At 40.2% G+C, this 19,835-nt stretch overlaps 1 long non-coding RNA gene across 1 annotated transcript in view; it reads right to left on the bottom strand.

Annotated features, from left to right (window-relative positions):
- Positions 1-10,851: 10,851 nt before the first annotated feature.
- LOC118762116 overlaps positions 10,852-19,835 on the bottom strand; it is an 11,036-nt gene continuing 2,052 nt past the window's right edge. The window contains exons 2-3 of the long non-coding RNA XR_004997895.1: positions 17,161-17,169; positions 10,852-10,863 (exon numbers count right to left, since the gene is read on the bottom strand). This is a non-coding gene — a long non-coding RNA (uncharacterized LOC118762116). The remainder of the gene's footprint in view (positions 10,864-17,160; positions 17,170-19,835) is intronic.

Genomic DNA, 19,835 nt, shown 5'->3' with positions numbered 1-19,835 from the left:
GATGGAGCTGTGCTTTTACATTAGATTATCTGCTAATTAGCTAGCATTAAATATCTATATGAAGTTTGGCTGTATGTAATATCTGTTTTCTCGAACAGCCGCTCCTATAGAATACTGCTGTTGGTTTATTTCTTATACATAAAGGACTAAAGCTTCAACTGCTTACTGCTTTCTGATTCATCGTAAGGTTTGTTGTTATTATTATTACTGTTTTACTATTGTTATCACGTTTGTTGGTTCCTCGTAAAGGAAACATTGTTGTGTTGCATTTGTTAAATAATTGTAAACTGTAACCCTCCCCCTTTGGGAGAAGGAGCTTTGGTTATTGTTTAAAAATTGAATCGTGTCCCTGTTTGGGGAAATTGACAATATTTTCACCGTTTACAGGAAGCATTTTTGTTAGAATGCCTTCGATAGAAGAAAGTCCAAAAATGAATTTCGCTGCTGCCGTCTGTGGGCGCGAACTCATTGAAATTAAAATGGAAGAAATACGGATTGATCACCGACAAAGACGGTGAATCTAGGATAACACCACCAAACGAAATAAAAAATTAAATTAAAGAAAAGACTATTGTCTATAACGTATACAATGTAGAGAGAAAAAAAAGATTTGAACACCTGGAGGAAAGCACCATCGAAAAGTGTCTTGATGCGACTATGAAAGATATCTAACCAGAGGCGGTAAATTCGCCACAATAGAAGCAAGGTTCGAGTCAACGGAGCATGCAAGGGAGTACTCGACTCGAACCTTGCAAAGTGGAAATATTTTATTTTTACCTTTATATCTGGGACGTATGACGTCCCGGATAAAAATTTAAAATGTCCCCCAAGAAGTAGAGGTAGGCTGGATTGTAGCCACACTTCTATACAAGAGGGAGGACAAGATACAATTGATCGAAATTACAAGAGACAGGCTAAGAATTCCAGTCTGTTATATATTTTGAGTATTGTTATCACTAGCGATATCAAGATATAACTTTGTATTTTGTATTTTATGTGTAGATGTATATATATATAGATGTACATGTAATATGTACACATATATAAACACATATATACATGCACTAGCACTATACAAGCATTCAAAACTTTTTCATCATGGACGGCAACACATTGACGATTAAAAGGCTGGCGCAAATTTTTTAGCTTGATGTAACAGAGAATTGCTAAACACCCGCTCCTTTAAATTTTAATCCCCTTCCAGCCCCATTTAGGCCCCTTTTCACATTTTGGTTAATATAACCCGATTTCATTCGGGTCTACTGGGGCCACATTTTATAAGATGAGGAATTTCGTCCTAGAGGTCACGCGTTTCATTTGAGGAAAAAAAAATAGTTGTCATGCAAACTTGCCAGCACTTTTAACATAGGTGTGCATATTTTCAGCTCAACCGACCACATAATGCACACATTATATATATATGTATATATATATATATATATGTGTGTGTGTGTGTGTGTGTTGTAGTGTCTCTCATACGTGAGCGTTGACGCTGAATTCGACAGGTAAGCAGGTAGCCCTGTCTTTGTTGAAATAGTTGTGAGCTGTTGGAGTTATTTCTCTGACGGGTAATAAGAATTTCCATATCCTCCGAGGAAACGAACTGTTGACCTAGACAATTAGAATTAATTTTAATAAAAGCGTCAATTTAAGAAAAAATAATAAAGTAGTAAAAAATGAAAATTTAGCACGAAAAATTTGCAGGGTTCTAAATAAATGTTAAAATGTAATAGATACGAAAAACCTACGTTATCACCAGAACACGAACGCACTTTGGTGTGTTCTGTTTGTATTTGCTCGATCGGCGCGTAGAGAGAGAGAGAGAGAGAGAGAGAGAGAGAGAAGAGAGAGAGAGAGAGAGAGAGGGAGAGAGGGAGAGAGAGAGAGAGTGTGTGAAAGCGCTGTGAGGAAATAGAGTGAGTGAAAAAGTGATGGGAAGAGAGGAAAGAAGGCCGTTTCACGAAGTTATAAACAGAAGTGTGCACGCATTATATATACAAATCTATATATATAAAACTGTAGTTGTGTGAGTGTCTGTCCCCTTCGATTTAGATTCCTAACTACTCCCACATTTTGCGTTGCAGTTTAACCAAATTCGGGTATCTTATAGTCGTGATTCATATCGAGCCCGTCTGAGTATTAGCGCGCGTCTACGATGAGTCTACGATTTTAAAAATAATTTAACATCATTTTTTATTCCATTTTAATGCATAATTTTTCGTGTGTCGATGGCGGCGGAGTTGGCGTCCACGGTCACACCTGCACCTGTTTGCTTCTCCCCCTTCTTCCCTCCCTCGTGAAGCTGTGGGGAAGGGAGTGTAAGGAAATCAACGTCGTAAAGCGTTGTCAAGGAGACCAGCGTTCTTTTAGAACAACGACTTCATGGCTTGAAGACACCAAAACAGAAATGGCTAAGAAAGCCCGAATTGGCATCTATAAGGGAAGTAACTCTCTAAAAATGCTTATATAGTTATTTCCCTTACAAACCCGAGCAACGCCGGGCGATACTGCTAGTCTTATATATCTTTATATATAAAAGTCAAGTTGTGTGTCTGTCTCCTACGATTTAGATTCCTAACTACTCCCACATTTTGCGGTGCAGTGTAACCAAAAGCTGGTATCTTATAGTCGTGATTCATATCGAGCCCTTCTGGGTATTAGCGCGCGTCTACGATGAGTCTACGATTTTAAAAATAATTTACCATCATTTTTTTCCATTTTAATGCATTTTTTCGCTATTACATAAGGGAAGTAACTCTCTAAAAATGTCTACGATGAGTCAACGATTTAAAAAAAAATTTACCTTCATTTTTTTCCATTTTTAATGCATCTTTTGCTATTTTTTGGCTATAACTCTCTAAGAATGCTTATATAGTTATTTCTCTTACAAACCCGAGCAACGCCGGGCGATACTGCTAGTATATGTATAAATTAAATTAGAGATAAAACCACTAATAGGCAAATGAAACAGTAAAAAAACAAAAACAAAAACATAAAAATAAAAATATAATATAGAAAATATAGAAAATTGAAAAATTTAAATTATTTAAATTTAAAATGAAAATTATTAAATTATATTTATAATTTGTTTTAAAATATATATAACTATCAAAAAGTATTAAAAAGTTTAATATACATAAATACAGATATATACACTTTGTATATATACATTATATATACATATTTATATATCGAACACACACACACACACACACACACACACACACACACCACACACACACACACACACATATAAATGAACGCAATGAATATCTGATTCATAATATTTGTTTTCATGATTGTGTGTTGGTGGTGGCGCGTGGCGATGATAATTCTCCCTATGAATGCAGACAGATACATTAAAGAACACCGTCTGACGAACTTTACATTAAATAACGGGGGTGGAATTGTCAAAGTTATATATGAAGGGGAGTGAGAGGGGAATGTAGGAAATAGCGTGAGTGAGGAAGATGGCCCGTAGCAACCACACCTTTTAAGATTTCTAAGGTAGCCCACGGGCATCGTCACCTCATTCTACATGTCCCTGTAAATTTTGGAGCGAATCGGACGGGACGTAGTGGCATTGAAAGTGATCCAAGCGGTAAAATCGCATTTCAGTTTTATATATAGAGATAGAGATATATACTAGCAGTATCACCCGGTGTTGCTTGGGTTTGTTTCGACCCTTTAGAATTGGAATTTTTGAAAAGTAAAAATTTTGCATTATGCAACTTGTTATTCTCTTCAAGTGAACATTTTTCCAGTTGAAATACAGCGAAAAATGGTGACACAGCAGTCAAAAATCGTAAAAAATAGGGATTTTCATAGAAAAAAGCACCTTTTTGATGTAAATAATTTTTGGTGTTAACATGGTCCGATTTGAATTTTATCTTCTACAGAATGAAGAGCAAGCCTTCTTCTATCATACTCTCAATTTTGGTCAACTTGCGCTGCAGGGTCTCGAAGTAGATAGTGTTAGTTGAAGGCTACCAAACCTGCCACACACAGACAACTTCAGATTTATATATATAGATCTGCTACACACTACTTTCCATCCTTAATAATGAAACTTGGTAGATCTAAAAGTTAAACACACAGACACACACACAGATACACACACAGACACATAAGTTGAGTTTTATGTATATAGATTTCTCAACGGGGATTTCTGGGTAGAGTTTCAGGGAGTCGCTGGCGATGTATTTGTGATGATCAAAAATCCAGCCTGCTAAAATTTGGTTAAAGTGATTCAAACTGCAGACTCATTTAATTCACATTTAATTCAAAGCGCTAAAAATGTTATGAAAACAATTGGTATGTGTTCACAAAGTCCAAACGATTAATACGAAAAAACCCTCCAGGCTACATCCCGAAAATTCATTTCTTTGCTGAATTTCTACAATGTTTACGGCGATTCATTTTTATATCTTGATTTTTTATTTTTCATGCAATTTACGCATGCTTGCACGCGTGGTGAACACAGTTCACGTCAAACAGCTGACTGACTAAAGTTCACTATTCAATGCATGGGATAAGGCCTAAACAAACACATTATCGATTTTTGCACTCGTGAGATGAATTTCGGAACAGAAATAGCGCAGTTCAATTTTCATTCGCCTAAACCACACAGGTACACAAGGTGAATTTTGTATATATATATATATATATATATATATATATATATAGGTACAGGAGTGGCTGTGTGGTTAGTAGCTTGCTTACAAACCTCATGGTTCCATAAGAAATTGGTTTCTCGATTTTTTCCACTCATCGATTGTTTTTTCTTTTTTTTTCATGTAACCCCACTTTGCCCATTGGATGAGAACCCTTCCAGCAAGGAAAATAGAACGCCCAAAAAGGGGCTCCTGAACCTCTGTGTAAGAAGCGGTTATGTTCAGATCACAACTAAGTTTATATATATGGGCAAAACACACACACACAAACATATACGTACATACACCTATTGCATACGTGTTTTTGCACGCCTTCGGCCCTGCCACTGTCCCACCACCACCTCCTACCCGAGTAATACCATCAATTGAAGCAAATTTGGTACCCGGAAGTAAGTTTTGTAACAAGAATAGAGAAGCCGACCTTCTCCCGCAGAGATGTGAAAGTCATATCTTTCCTGCTCAAACTAAAGTGTTTGACCTGGTCATAAAAACAAACCAAAAAAAATAGTGTAATAGGTGTAAAACAACTTCCTCTAAACGAATATGACCCAAAAAAACGTGCGCTCGCGAAAGGGGGTGGGGGAGAGGCCTCGGAAAATTCACATCGTGTCTGACCCGGGCACAAAAACAAAAAAAAATAGTGTAATAGTTGCAAAACAACTTGTTCTAAATGATTATCAAGAACACACACACACACACACACACACACACAAAGAGAAATGGTTGGTTCAAGGCAAGAGTGCATTGTACTGAATTTAAATAAGCAAGAAAGATATTATCAAAGAAAAGGTCATAGGCCTCTCCTCCCACCCCCTTTCTCGAGCGCGCATTTTTTGGGTCATATTCGTTTAGAGGAAGTTGTTTTACACATATTACACTATTTTTTTGTTTGTTTTTATGACCGGGTCAAATGCTTTAGGTTGACCCCTCTCCTTTCGAAAACATGAACAGTCTCGAAACATTGTTTACAAAATAATAGCTGATCGTTTGCGAAGGAGCGTGTCTACAGTCAACTCGTAGGTCTTTTGCTCTGGTAACCTGTGCTCTCTCCCATGTTCACGCACGACCAGCTATATATCGCTATGATTAGAACAACGGATTCAGCTAATTTGGAAATATACGCGCAACACACACAAAAACATTGCATACATGTGTCTTTTACGTATACATGCTCGCGTGTGTGTATACGTGACTGAAGCCATTCACACATACATACATACATAACAACACCCGTCTGTTATTGCCAGTAAAAAGACGAAATTAAAAAAATCTTTCACTCTCTATCTCTCTCCGTCTCCCCCACTCTTTTTACACACTCGCTAGGAGGGGACTTAACTCATGTTTGCTTTCTAAACAATGGTAGCTTTCGTCATCTTAAAAATTTAGAATTTATGGCTCAAAATTATTTACCGCTATTCGCGGGTGTCTCGGGGGAAAATAGTTTGACGAAAATACAGCTAGGCTCGTGACGAATGTCCTAAAATTTGAGCGGCATGCGTGCTAATTTGTGGATGTACATAAATTACAAACACACATCTTGCCTTATATATATATATATATATATATATATATATATATATATATATATATATATATATATATATATATATATATATATATATATATATATATACCGGAGTAAACACATAAATGTGAAACAAGGTGGAAAAAAGAGTACTCAAATACCAGTGGTAGAGTAATATGCTTTATTTTAAGCAGCAGAAAATTCAACAAAATCTGTTACTCTGAGTTTCTCGTTGCCGTTCATCAGACAGTTCTTGCTAGCAAGAACTGTCTGATGAACGGCAACGAGAAACTCAGAGTAACAGATTTTGTTGAATTTTCTGCTGCTTAAAATAAAGTATATATATATATATATATGTATATACATATATATACGTACATATACAGTTGCGGCCAAAATGTTCTGAACGGCATTGTTTTCGTCAGAAAAGTAGATATAAGTTTTTATCAAAGTTGTTTTATATTCTATAATTTTCACAGACAATAAATACGATATTAGTTGGTATTGCCTGAGATTTTGGTGTAATTTGAGCGGATAATACAAAAGTTATGGACGATATAGTGATTTACTGCAAAACCCATGGTGGCCAAAATGATCAGAACGGTTGAACAAATAACAAAATAATCAAAAAGTGACAGAGAATGCTGGAATTATTTCATATCTAGTGTGAAGCCCTTTAGCTTCAATCAAAGTTTGACATTTTTGACTGCATGGGGAAATTTTCAATTTCTTGCTGGTTGATCTTATTCCATTCTTCCTGTAGGGCATTCCATAATTGCTCGGTTGTTTTAGGATTTGTGGCTTTCAAACGCTCTCCTAGAATATTCCACACATTTTCAATAGGATTGAGGTCTGGGCTTTGAGCAGGCCAATCCATAAATATAACCTTTTCAGCCTTGAAGAAGTTCATGACCACCTTAGCCTTGTGACATGGGGCATTGTCCTGCATGAATATGGGTGGTCGCTTAGTTGAATTTCTCAGCACAGGCAAGACATGATCTTTTACAAGTTGTTTATAAACTCCTGCATTTACCTTTCCATGTAATCGCAGCAAAGGGCCCACAACATCTCCAGATATCATCCCCCAAACCATGACACTTCCTCCACCAAATTTAACGCTAGTCTTAAGGCATTTAGGTGACAATTTTTCACCTGCTTTTCGACGAAAATAACATAGACTTAGATTCATCACTGAAATGCACCGTTTGCCATTTTTCTTGAGACCACAACACATGTTCGGTTGCAAAGGTAAGGCGACACTTTTTATTCTTGGAGCTGATCAGTGGCTTCACTGTAGGTGCTCTTGCTTGTAGGTCATGTTCAACTAAAGGACGAGACAGTTTTTCGAGATAAAGTTTTCTTCAGTACAATGCTCATTTCCCGAAAAACAGCAGCAGCAGTTTTAAATCTGTCCTTTTTAACCAACTTTACCATAGCACGATCTTCTCTCTTGGTCGTTTTTCTTGGCCTACCTGTAGAATTTCTTGATTCACACGAACCACAGTCATCGTAGACCTTAAGAATACCGTGAACAACACTTTTTGACTTGTTAACAATCTTTGCAATAGACCTAATACTTAAATTATCCTTCTTTTGAAGCTTAATAATCTGCTGACGAATTGGTAACGGAGTAAGTGGCATTATATTAACAAAGTACATTGCAGATATTCTTACTAATGTTTAGTAAACGAACTGTCACGTAAGCAAATTCAAAACATTAGAGTTCGAAGGTTAAATATACTAAAACATGGAGTAAAAGCAACCGTTCTGATCATTTTGGCCGCCATGGGTTTTGCAGTAAATCACTAAATCATCTATAACTTTTGTATTATCCTCTCAAATTACGCCAAAAGCTCAGACAATACCAACTAATATCGTATTTATTGTCTGTGAAAATTATAGAATATAAAACAACTTTGATAAAAACTTATATCTACTTTTCTGACGAAAACAATGCCGTTCTGAACATTTCGGCCGCAAATGTATATACAATAAATTCAGGGTGAATACTTGATAAATGTAAGCACCTGTATATGCCAGCTAGTGGCATAGGTGATAGGATATATGTATGAAATGAAGTAAATGAAAAACAGGACGCAAAGGATTTTGCGGTACATATGTTTCGGGCTTTATTGAACAACTTATTCTTATATCAATGCTTAATTGATATAACAGATAGATCAAAAGCTTTCTTCAGCCGCGTACAATTACCACACGAAAGACATGTATCACATTATAACAGGGTGTGGAAATTGTACGTGGCTGAAGAAAGCTTTTGATCTATCTGTTATATCAATTATGCTTGATATAAGAATAAGTTGTTCAATAAAGCCCGAAACATATGTACCGCAAAATCCTTTACGTCCTGTTTTTCATTTACTTCATTTGATACATATATGTTTACGTCCCCCATAACCTAGCGGTTCTGCAAAAGAATCGATAAAATAAGTACTATGCTTCCAGGGGTCGATTTGCTAGACTAACGGCAGTGCTCCAGCATGGCCAGTCACATTACTGAAACAAATGAAAGAATAAAGGAATAAATGTTACTATGATCACACACACACACACATGAACACACTCATACACACACACATTTTGCTGCTCTATGAGTTTATTTATTGAGTTATTCATCCTATATATATGTGTTTGTGGATGTATATATATATATATATATATATTTATATGTAGATATGTATGTGTGTATACACGTGTGTATAAATACAATAGAAATCTCAACTAACTACTCTCCACCCCAATCATTCCACCTGTTTAATTAATTTCATTCCTTCTCTTCTCTTTTTTTGTGAGTTTTTCTTTTCATTCTTTATCACCCGACTCCCCCTTTCAGACACCATTTTTAATGTTTTTATTCTTTTCTTTTCCAGGCCTGTTTCTGGGGACACTTGCACACAGTCGGCCTGTTGTTGGGTCACAATGGCACTGATGCCAATGTGGTGGACAACGATGGAGACACACCACTGCATGTGGCAGTTCAGCTAGACTAACGGCAGTGCTCCAGCATGGAATATCCAAATCTGTTTCTTTTATGTTTTTAATAATGTTTGTTTCTTTTTCATTGAGTCATTCATGTCATAATCCCACCATGGGGTCATTGTCTTTCTTCTTTCTTTCGCACTGAAATAACAATGCAATCTGCTTCATTAATTAATCATCACCATAATTGTTATTGTTGTTGCCTGACTGGACACTTTACTTCATCTCGTTCTCCATTTCTTCAACGTCACAGGTTCAAATCCTCTCTCTTCTTCCTTTCAACCCATCAAGAAATACTTTCTCTCTCTGTCTGTCTCTCTCTCCCTTTCTTCCTCATTCCCTTTCCTTTGTAGTTTCTCTACTTACTCCGACCCTGGGATGAACTCAGAATCATCTCCTTACAGTATTTACATTTGTCTCTTTTATGTTCCATGTTCAAATCCTACCAGAATATTTACTATCACTCTGGGGTCAACATAATCTGTACCAGTAATACCCTGAGGTTCCTTTGAAAAACTGTCTTCCCTGTTTTCTCCTGTTCTTGTTTCTTATTACCTTTATAGAAAATAAATTGTGTTATTTTATTTACGACTCTTTACGTTCAGAGTTCAAATCCTGCCAAGGTCAACTTCTTCCATCCTTTCAAGGTTGATAAAATACAATACCAGTCATGTACTGGGATTCATATGATTATCTGTAGCCCTTCTTTCCTTCCTAAATTACATGTTTATATAAGCTGTCAGAGTTATTAGCAGTATTTTTCCTGTCTTTACATTTCTGGGTTTACTCAGGTGTGTATATATCATTGTTCTACTGTGTAGTGTGTATTGAATAAATATGTGTGTGTGTGAGTATGTGTATAATAATTGCTGTAATTAAATTATTGTGACCTAATTACATTTGTTTTCTTTAATGACCTAATAACTATTATCTCAAGCTGTGTGATGTTTGTTTTTTTTTTCATGTTTTTCTTTCCTCATCTATTACTTTCAGGCGAAACGATAAATTGGTGTCTGTGATGCTGAACCAGGTTAGTTAATAAATACATATTATATACACTCTCCAGCATTTTATTGATCTGTATAATATAAATATTATCAAGGTACCAGTAAAATAATGGGGATAGATTTAATCACATGTACTACAAAACCGTTATGTTTGTGGAGGAATTATATATTGATCATGTTGATGATGATATTAGCGGTGTGGACAGTCCAACTGACCTCCACCACTGATAATAATACCTTTAATGGTCAAATGAAACAAGGTCATAATGAGATGAACCAAAATATAACAGATATCATGTATATATATATATAAATATATATATATATATATAAATTAGGTCATTAAAGAAAACAAATGTAATTAGGTCACAATAACTTAATTACAGCAATTATTATACACATACTCACACACACACATATTTATTCAATACACACTACACAGTAGAACAATGATATATACACACCTGAGTACACCCAGAAATGTAAAGACAGGAAAAATACTGCTAATAACTCTGACAGCTTATATAAACATGTAATTTAGGAAGGAAAGAAGGGCTACAGATAATCATATGAATCCCAGTACATGACTGGTATTGTATTTTATCAACCTTGAAAGGATGGAAGAAGTTGACCTTGGCAGGATTTGAACTCTGAACGTATTCTTATGTGTTTCGGTGGTGTGGTGCGCGGATGATTATTTGTCTTAAAGTCATCTTCACAGATGTTCGTGTTGGATGCAATGTAATCCATTAGTTTTTTATTGTCTGTGTCTATTGCTGTTAGTTGTGTCTGTGGTTTTGCGGGGTCATTGATTTTTTGATTGTCTAAGGGGATGCTGTCCGGAGTCAAATATCTCCCTGCTTTACTTACTTGTTTGGTGGGCTTTTTTTATCTTTTCCTTTTACCCACTATGGCTATTTGCCATTCCGTCGAACTTTCGTCGTTGGACGACGAGTCCGACGAATCAGAAGGGGATAAAGGCAAAGCATTTGCGTTAATATGTATGTTTGTAGAAATTGTTGATGTTTTGTGCGGTGTTTGTGTTGTTGTGGTGTTAGGGGTAGAATTTGTCTTCTCGTCACTGTTTTCTGTTTTTTTAGTTGTCGTCCTTGGTGCTGGTGTTGATCTATCTTTTGGTGTTGGTTCAGTATCTTGAATTGGTTGCGACGTCAACGGTGATTGTGTTGGTGCTGTTTCTTTTCTTGGTGATGTTGTTGGGGTTTGTTTGCTGGTTTGTTGTTTTTCTTGGCATTGTTCCATAATTGAGTGTGTTGGTGTCGGTGTTGGCAACAAAGGTTTTTTATATGTTTTCTGATTTGTTCTTTCTTGTTTTTTCTGTCCCAGAACGCACTTTGCAATTAAATGTTCTGGGCTGCCACAGTTGTAGCATCTTGGCTTTTTGCCTTCTGCTACAACATATAGGCTTTGCCCATTCTCTAAAAGAATCTTATCAGGTAGGTTCTCGATAGAGGACCCATCAATCTGGATGGTAACTTCTATCGATTTACCACCCCAATTGTCATTTTTGTACACGGCGATTTCTAATATATAGACAGATAGATAGATAGACAGACAGATAGATAGACAGATAGATAGATAGACAGACAGACAGACAGACGGACAGACAGACAGACAGACAGACAGACAGACAGATAGATAGATAGATAGATAGATAGATAGATAGATAGATAGATAGATAGATAGATAGATAGATAGATAGATAGATAGATAGATAGATAGATAGATAGATAGAAATAGATACATGCACATCCATATATACAAGGTTGTAGTGTTAGGAGCTTTTTTCCCAGCCATACATGGTTCCACGTTGAATCCCTCTGCATGGAAACTCAGGCAAGTAAATTCCACTCTTACCTGGGGCTGAACAAAATGTTGTTTGTGGATTTGGCAAATGAAAACTGAAAGAAGCTTCATAACAGGTGTGTGTCTATGTGTGTGTGTTAGAGTTTGTGTGTGTGTGTGTGTGTGTGTGTGTGTGTGTGTGTGTGTGTGTGGTGTGTGTAGTGATTCAGTAAAGAGGCTGAGAGGATAAGTGATACGCTTAAAATAATAAAAGTACTGGGATCAATACAGTTGACTAAAAATTCAAGTTGATGCCCCAGCATTGCCGCATTCAAATGCCTAAAACAATTAGAATGTATATATATATATATAAATAAATGGATAACATCGGCGATATGTTACCATTTAAAAACGATAAATATATTAGAAATCGCCGTGTACAAAAATGACAATTGGGGTGGTAAATCGATAGAAGTTACCATCCAGATTGATGGGTCCTCTATCGAGAACCTACCTGATAAGATTCTTTTAGAGAATGGGCAAAGCCTATATGTTGTAGCAGAAGGCAAAAAGCCAAGATGCTACAACTGTGGCAGCCCAGAACATTTAATTGCAAAGTGCGTTCTGGGACAGAAAAAACAAGAAAGAACAAATCAGAAAACATATAAAAAACCTTTGTTGCCAACACCGACACCAACACACTCAATTATGGAACAATGCCAAGAAAAACAACAAACCAGCAAACAAACCCCAACAACATCACCAAGAAAAGAAACAGCACCAACACAATCACCGTTGACGTCGCAACCAATTCAAGATACTGAACCAACACCAAAAGATAGATCAACACCAGCACCAAGGACGACAACTAAAAAAACAGAAAACAGTGACGAGAAGACAAATTCTACCCCTAACACCACAACAACACAAACACCGCACAAAAACATCAACAATTTCTACAAACATACATATTAACGCAAATGCTTTGCCTTTATCCCCTTCTGATTCGTCGGACTCGTCGTCCAACGACGAAAGTTCGACGGAATGGCAAATAGCCATAGTGGGTAAAAGGAAAAGATAAAAAAAGTCCACCAAACAAGTAAGTAAAGCAGGGAGATATTTGACTCCGGACAGCATCCCCTTAGACAATCAAAAAATCAATGACCCCGCAAAACCACAGACACAACTAACAGCAATAGACACAGACAATAAAAAACTAATGGATTACATTGCATCCAACACGAACATCTGTGAAGATGACTTTAAGACAAATAATCATCCGCGCACCACACCAACGAAACACATAAGAATTGTACACATAACACAAACACAACACCATACACTGAAAACCATATTTTCAAATGCGGTATGGGGGTTTCAAAGATACCTCTCAAAAAAACTATTCAAACACCTCCTCAAAGACACTACAAAAGAAGAAGAAAAAACTGAAACTTTCGAAATGAGTAAGTGACCTTCCCTCTTGCCTCTTGTCTCTTCCAATGTAGTGTGTGAAACACAAATTTCTTAAACGTCAATTATGCTTAAATTAGGTTGTGTGAATGCGCGTGGCTTGGCGTCGGCTTGGAAACAAGGTTACCTTCTAAACGACATCAAGTCACTGAACGTGGATATAGTAGCTATCAGTGAAACCAGACTCAGCAAGCCGCGGGTCCTCGCATCCATGTTTGGTGATCATTTCGACATTTATTTTTCTCCCTGTCTGCCGAACATGGGTGGTGGAGGTACCGCGGTGCTTTTTCGAAAGAGTCTAAATGTAAAAGTAAGAACAATATTCCTAGACCCGGAGGGTAGGCTGGTTGTCTTGGACGTGGATGGCAGAAATGGGTGTGCATTCCATCTGAATGCAGTTTATGCACCGTCCTTAACAGGTCGGGCGGATTTCTTCAGACGTCTAGAGGTTTTTCTGGGTACGTCTAGACCTTTACTGTTAGTAGGGGATTGGAACGCTACCTTGGACACGCATCTAGATTATGTGGGAATGGAAAGGAATAGAACGGGGTGTAAGTGCCTCAAAGACCTACTCAGACGTTTCCATTTGTCTGATAGGTTCCGACTCGACCATCCGAACGTGCCAACGTGGACTTGGACAAACCGCGTCAGATCGTCGAGATCTTATCTAGATAGAATTCTATGCAGGACAGCGGATAGGGATAGTGTAGGATGTCCACAGTTTAAAATAGTCAGCTACACAGATCACAAATTTGTGACGTGTACGCTCGACTTAGATAAGACACATAGACAGGGTCCCGGTTACTGGAAACTGAACACTTCGCTCTTAGCGCAACAGGTTTACAGGAACCGGATTAGCGAGTTAATTAAGAGGGCGCTGGCGGGAGCCGTCGTTAACAACCGCTGTGGTTCGCCCTGAAAATGGCAATAGAATCGGAATCAATTAGGTTTAGCAAGGAATTAGCGATAGATCGAAATAGAGTAGAGGGATACCTGGTTAAGAAACTAGAAGAGGCACTTACCACTGGCAGCGCAACCAACGTGCTGGCTGCGAGGATGGCCCTCGACCAACACCTCAACGCCAAGCACGAAGGTTGCGTCGTCAGAGCTAAAATGCGTGCCTTAAGGAACGAAGGGATCGAAGTTGCGCGAAAGGCCCGGGTAGCGGAGGCGCAGCGTGGCAACAGAGTCACCATTCGGTCTCTAATAGATCAACAGGGATGCAGTTTACTCGAACCCGAAAGGATGTGTGAGGCCTTTCAACAGCACTTTGCTCGACTGTTTGGTGCGAGTGGTGGGTCGGAACGCGGGATGGATTTCAGTGCCTATCTGACCGACCTGCCGCGGCTCTCGGCAAGAGAAGCGGAGTGTTGTGAAAGTCCCATCACAGCCGCTGACATGCGGGATGCGATGACGGGCTGCGCGAGGGATAAGTCGCCTGGATTGGATGCTTTACCCTAGGAGCTGTATTGTCAAATGCCAGACTTGTTTGGCGACCTCTTGGCATCAGTCTACTGCAAGTGGCAACAAAACGGGAGAATCTCCGGTTTCGTGAGTCGAGGTGCAGTGACGTTGCTGAAGAAAGACCCAAACAAGGGGAATTTTATAGATAATTTCAGGCCCATCACTCTGCTCAACGCAGATTTGAAAATTTTGGCCAAAGTAATAGCCGAGAGGTTGGCGCTTGTCATTGGAAAACTGGTCGACAAGGCGCAAACATGCGCCGTGCCGGGCAGAACCATTCATGACAACCTCCATCTGATGCGCTACATTATGGACAGGGTAGTTAAGGATCCTGGCATGGGTGGGGCGCTGATTAATTTGGATCAGTCTAAAGCCTTCGATAGGGTCGACCATCGGTACTTGGCGGCCGTCCTCAGGGCGGCTGGCTTCGGTCCCGTCTTCTGCGGTTGGATCGCTGCCTTGTATAGCGGCATCCGATCGGTGATTCAGGTGAACGGTCACCTGTCGAAACCGTTTGACATCACGCGTTCGGTCCGTCAGGGGTGTCCCCTGTCGGCGCTTCTGTATGTATTGACTCTCGAGCCGCTACTGCGGAAGCTGGCGACACGGGAACTGGGTTGCGGGACGAATGTGTCGGCATATGCGGACGATGTCACCGTCATAGTGTCGAGCGAAAAACACATCCATGATAGGCGAGACACTAAGAAAATACGAAACGGTGACGGGAGCGAAGATTAACTCGGAAAAGTCAGTGGGTTTGCTACTCGGCACCTGGAGAAGCAAGCCCATGCCGTCCGACTGCGGCTCAGTAGTGGGACGCTGGACGGACGGACCGGTTAAATTGCTCGGGGTCTGGTTCAGTCCGGACCTCCAAATGGATAAGAACTGGGACGAGATCACGAGTAGAGTAGTCGCTCTCAGCCAAACATGGGCCGAGAGAAAGCTGTCTCTAAAAGGTCGGGAGGAGGTGGCGAACGCGTACATCGCATCCGTCATCAATTACCGCCTGACCGGCGTGCCTTATCCCGACGCCACCATCACCAAACTGGAGCGCATACTCTTACGCTTTCTGTGGAAGGGTGGCGTTCCGATGGTGAGGAAGTCCATTTGATGTCAACATCCGTTAAATGGAGGACTGGGCATGCCGTGGTTGATGATGCGCAGGCATGCGCTGAGACTGCGACATCTCTGGAACTTCATCGATGACGGTGAACAGGTGTGGGTGCCGTCTGTGAGGCGCGCCTTCCTGCAGCTCGTCTCACTGACCGAACTGCAAACGTGGATCAAGAAGAGACCGAAACTGGGCGATTGGCACCGAGAGTGTCGCCAAGCTCTACAGCAGCTCTGCCGACCGGGGTCAAACTTGTGCAACTTACAAACGACTAAAGCGTTCTATAGAGGACTAGTGGAGGGGAGGTTCGACGACACACTCGGGGCAAACCTGGGCGTCGACGAGAAATTCCTAACCCGCCTGTTCAGGACGACGTTCGGGCCGGGGCCTATGGATAACTTCCAGAAATCCCTGGCTTGGCAATGCTATCGAGACGCACTACCTGTTCGAGAGAAGAGCTACAGGCACGGTTCGAAAACCATCACCGGACCGACCTGCCTGAGATGCGGTCAGAGCGACGAAACCATTCTGCACGCACTCGTGCAGTGTCCAGATATTTCAGAGCTGTGGACCTTCGTCGAACAGCTGTTGTCGCGTGTAGGACGGGCCCGCTTATCGGCCGAGTCTATCGTGAATATTGTTCCACCACCTTCCTTTAAACGGGAAGGGAAAACGGTTTTCGTTACGCTGATGGCTATGGCGAAAGAATGTGTGTGGTGGACGCGTTTGAAAGGACTGCAAACAAACACCTTCCTCTCTGGTCAGTCTCTCGTCAACTTTTTCAAGTACCACTTGAAAAGGAGGATGAGAATAGAGAGGAAGGCTTTGTCGAAGAAGGCTTTGTCGAACGAATGTTTTAATAAAAAGTGGGTAAAAGTGCTAAAAAATGGTCAGTATGAAAGACGACACTATTTTAAGCGTAAATCTGTAACCAAAAGAGACAACGAGAGGGAAGGCGACTTACTCATGTGTTCATTTTCGAACTGTCTGAGGTGATCTTGGTCTTTTTTGTAGGTTTCTCTTTCCAAGGCTACACCTAAACTGTGAACTTTATATATATATATTGCCTTTTTATACACCACACAACCCACAGATCCCTATTAATCGAACGTTTTTTTTCTGTGTATGACCTACCCATCCCACCTCGAAAAGAAAAAAACTCTACATTGTATTTCGTCCATTTTTATTCTGTGTTTAGCCCTGTGTGGCCACAATAAAAAGTTATCTATCTATCTATCTATCTATCTATCTATCTATCTATCTATCTATCTATCTATCTATCTATCTATCTATCTATCTATCTATCTATCTATCTATCTATCTGGCCGAACTTGTCCTTTCTCTTAACTGCTTCTCGTTCGCGGGCGAGTTCTACCAACAGACCTCGGGAGTGGCCATGGGAACGCGAATGGACCCCAACTATGCGAACCTGTTCGTTGGCTATGTTGAGGCCAAAATCTTCTCTAGTTTCACTGGTCCCACTCCCGAACTATACGGTCGTTACATTGACGACATTATCGGTGCCACCTCACTCGCCGGGGAACATCTAGACTCCTTCCTCTCTTTCGTTCAATCCTTCCAGCCTGCCCTCTACTTCACCTGCACTATCTCCAACACCACTGTCTCCTTCCTCGATATTTCGGTCAGCATTCATCACTCCACTCTTACCAGCTCCATTCACTACAAACACACAGACTCACACTCATACCTAAACTTCTCTTCCTCCCACCCAAACACACCAAGCTTTCCATCCCCTATTCCCAATTCCTCCGCCTACGTAGGCTCTGCAGTGACGACCATTACTTTGAGACTCAGTCTCAACTCATGGCTCGCCACTTCATCCTACGTGGATACCCCCTCACCACTATCCACACCGCCCTTGCCAGAGCAGGTTTCGTAGACCGTGCATCTGCTCTCTCCCCCCGAACTCGCCCTGCAGTCTCCCGCCTCCCTTTTCCCCTCACTTACCACTCCACCACCCTACCTCTCCAGCGCACCATTCTTCGAGCTTTCCGGCATCTCCAGTCCGACCCGTCCACTTCACACCTCTTCCCTAACCAACCCCTCCTCTCCTTCAATCGAGCCCATAACCTACGAGACCTCTTGGTCCACAGCTTCTTCCCTGACCCTACCTCCCAATCTGGCTCGTTCCCCTGCTCCCGCCCACGTTGCCGCACTTGCCCTTACCTCTCCAACACCACCCTCCTCACCGGAAGGCATCATCGACCCTATCGCATCACCGACTCCTTCACCTGCACCTCCAGCAATATCATCTATTGCATCTCCTGCTCTCTCTGCCATTCCCTGTACATCGGACAAACGGGACGCCGCTTGGCTGACCGGTTCGCGGAACACCTCCGAGACATCCGCCTCGCCAATGACACTCCAGTCTCACGCCATTTCCGCTCCACCTGTCACTCCCTGCAACACCTGTCTGTGTTCGGATTGTCCTTGCACAGAGGTCATCCGGATTCCCGCTTGCGCCGTGAACAGGGATTAATCTTCTCTCTTCGCTCTTTTACGCCATTTGGTCTCAACCCCCCTTTTTCATCCAACCTCCCCCCGACCCCGACTCCTACTTCTCTTCAGTCCTTCATCTTTTCATCCCTACTCTCTTTCCCTCCTGTTTCCTTCTTTCCCTTCTTCCCCTTTCTTCCTTCTTCTCTCTTCTTCCCTCTTGTCCTTCTCTCTTTCTCTCTGCTCCCCACACTCCCCTTCTCCCTCCCCCCCTATATTACCATAATATCAAGTAGCTACCATAATATCATCTGGCTTCACAATACACTATCTGTGTCCTTATATTTTCGAACAGAATATAAGGACACAGATAGGGTGTCGTATAGTAAACTAGAAACGATGTTTCTTGGGGCTAAACACCAGTAACATCGTCCCTTTCAAAACGGCCACATTATGTTGGCAAATAGCCTTTACTTTAAAGAACTGTTACTGAAATCTTTGAGGGATTTAGAAATAATAATATTGTTTTTTTTCTGCCATGTAAGGCTAATAATACCAAAATCTTCTGCTATTTTAACATCGATGCAGCTTTTGAAAGTAACTCTTTCTTGTCAGTATTGTACAATACATATTCGAATCTTCTTAAACACACAAATATAAATTTGTTTATATCTACACTTGATTGTTTAACTGAATGTTAGAGTATTGAACTGTGAACATGTTTACATTTTTAAAAAAGTATGGTGTTTACACAACATATAAAGACAGGAATGAAATATGAGGCCCCAGTGTGGTTCGAACGCACAATTTCTTGTTCGTAACTCCAAATAATATACACTTACTATATTGTTTGAATAACATTGACTATTCATTTATACATCGTTAGACTTGTACATGTTGGTTTTTAGATGATAGTAATTGTAACAGAGGGGCAGTTTTGTGTTTTGCAGCTTTTGGTTTTAGTTCTGACTTGATTGTTTCGTTCAAATTGGATAATGAAACCTGGTCATTGTTATTTGACCAGGAAAAGAAATCATAATTAATATTTAGCACCGGACTTGGTAGCATTTTCTTTTGATTTCTGACGGAACTACCATAATGTCAACTGTACTGAGACACAACCATATTTTTCGTGAGGAAGGTCACATGTTCTCCAGTCAGGTTATACACAGTCTATATTGATATCTAGAATCGTAATGTCAGAAAGTGTTCTATTCTACTTTCCATATTCTCATTACCATGTAATGAGCCATCATTCATTACAGTTCTTACACATGTATGTCTGAAATGCGACATTATTTTGTCATAGCATCATCTTGTACCCTCAC

Source organism: Octopus sinensis, linkage group LG1, assembly GCF_006345805.1.
Source record: "Octopus sinensis linkage group LG1, ASM634580v1, whole genome shotgun sequence".
Taxonomy (NCBI): domain Eukaryota; kingdom Metazoa; phylum Mollusca; class Cephalopoda; order Octopoda; family Octopodidae; genus Octopus; species Octopus sinensis.
The sequence above is the reverse complement of the archived record's forward strand: the minus strand, read 5'-3'. Positions and strand labels throughout refer to the sequence as shown.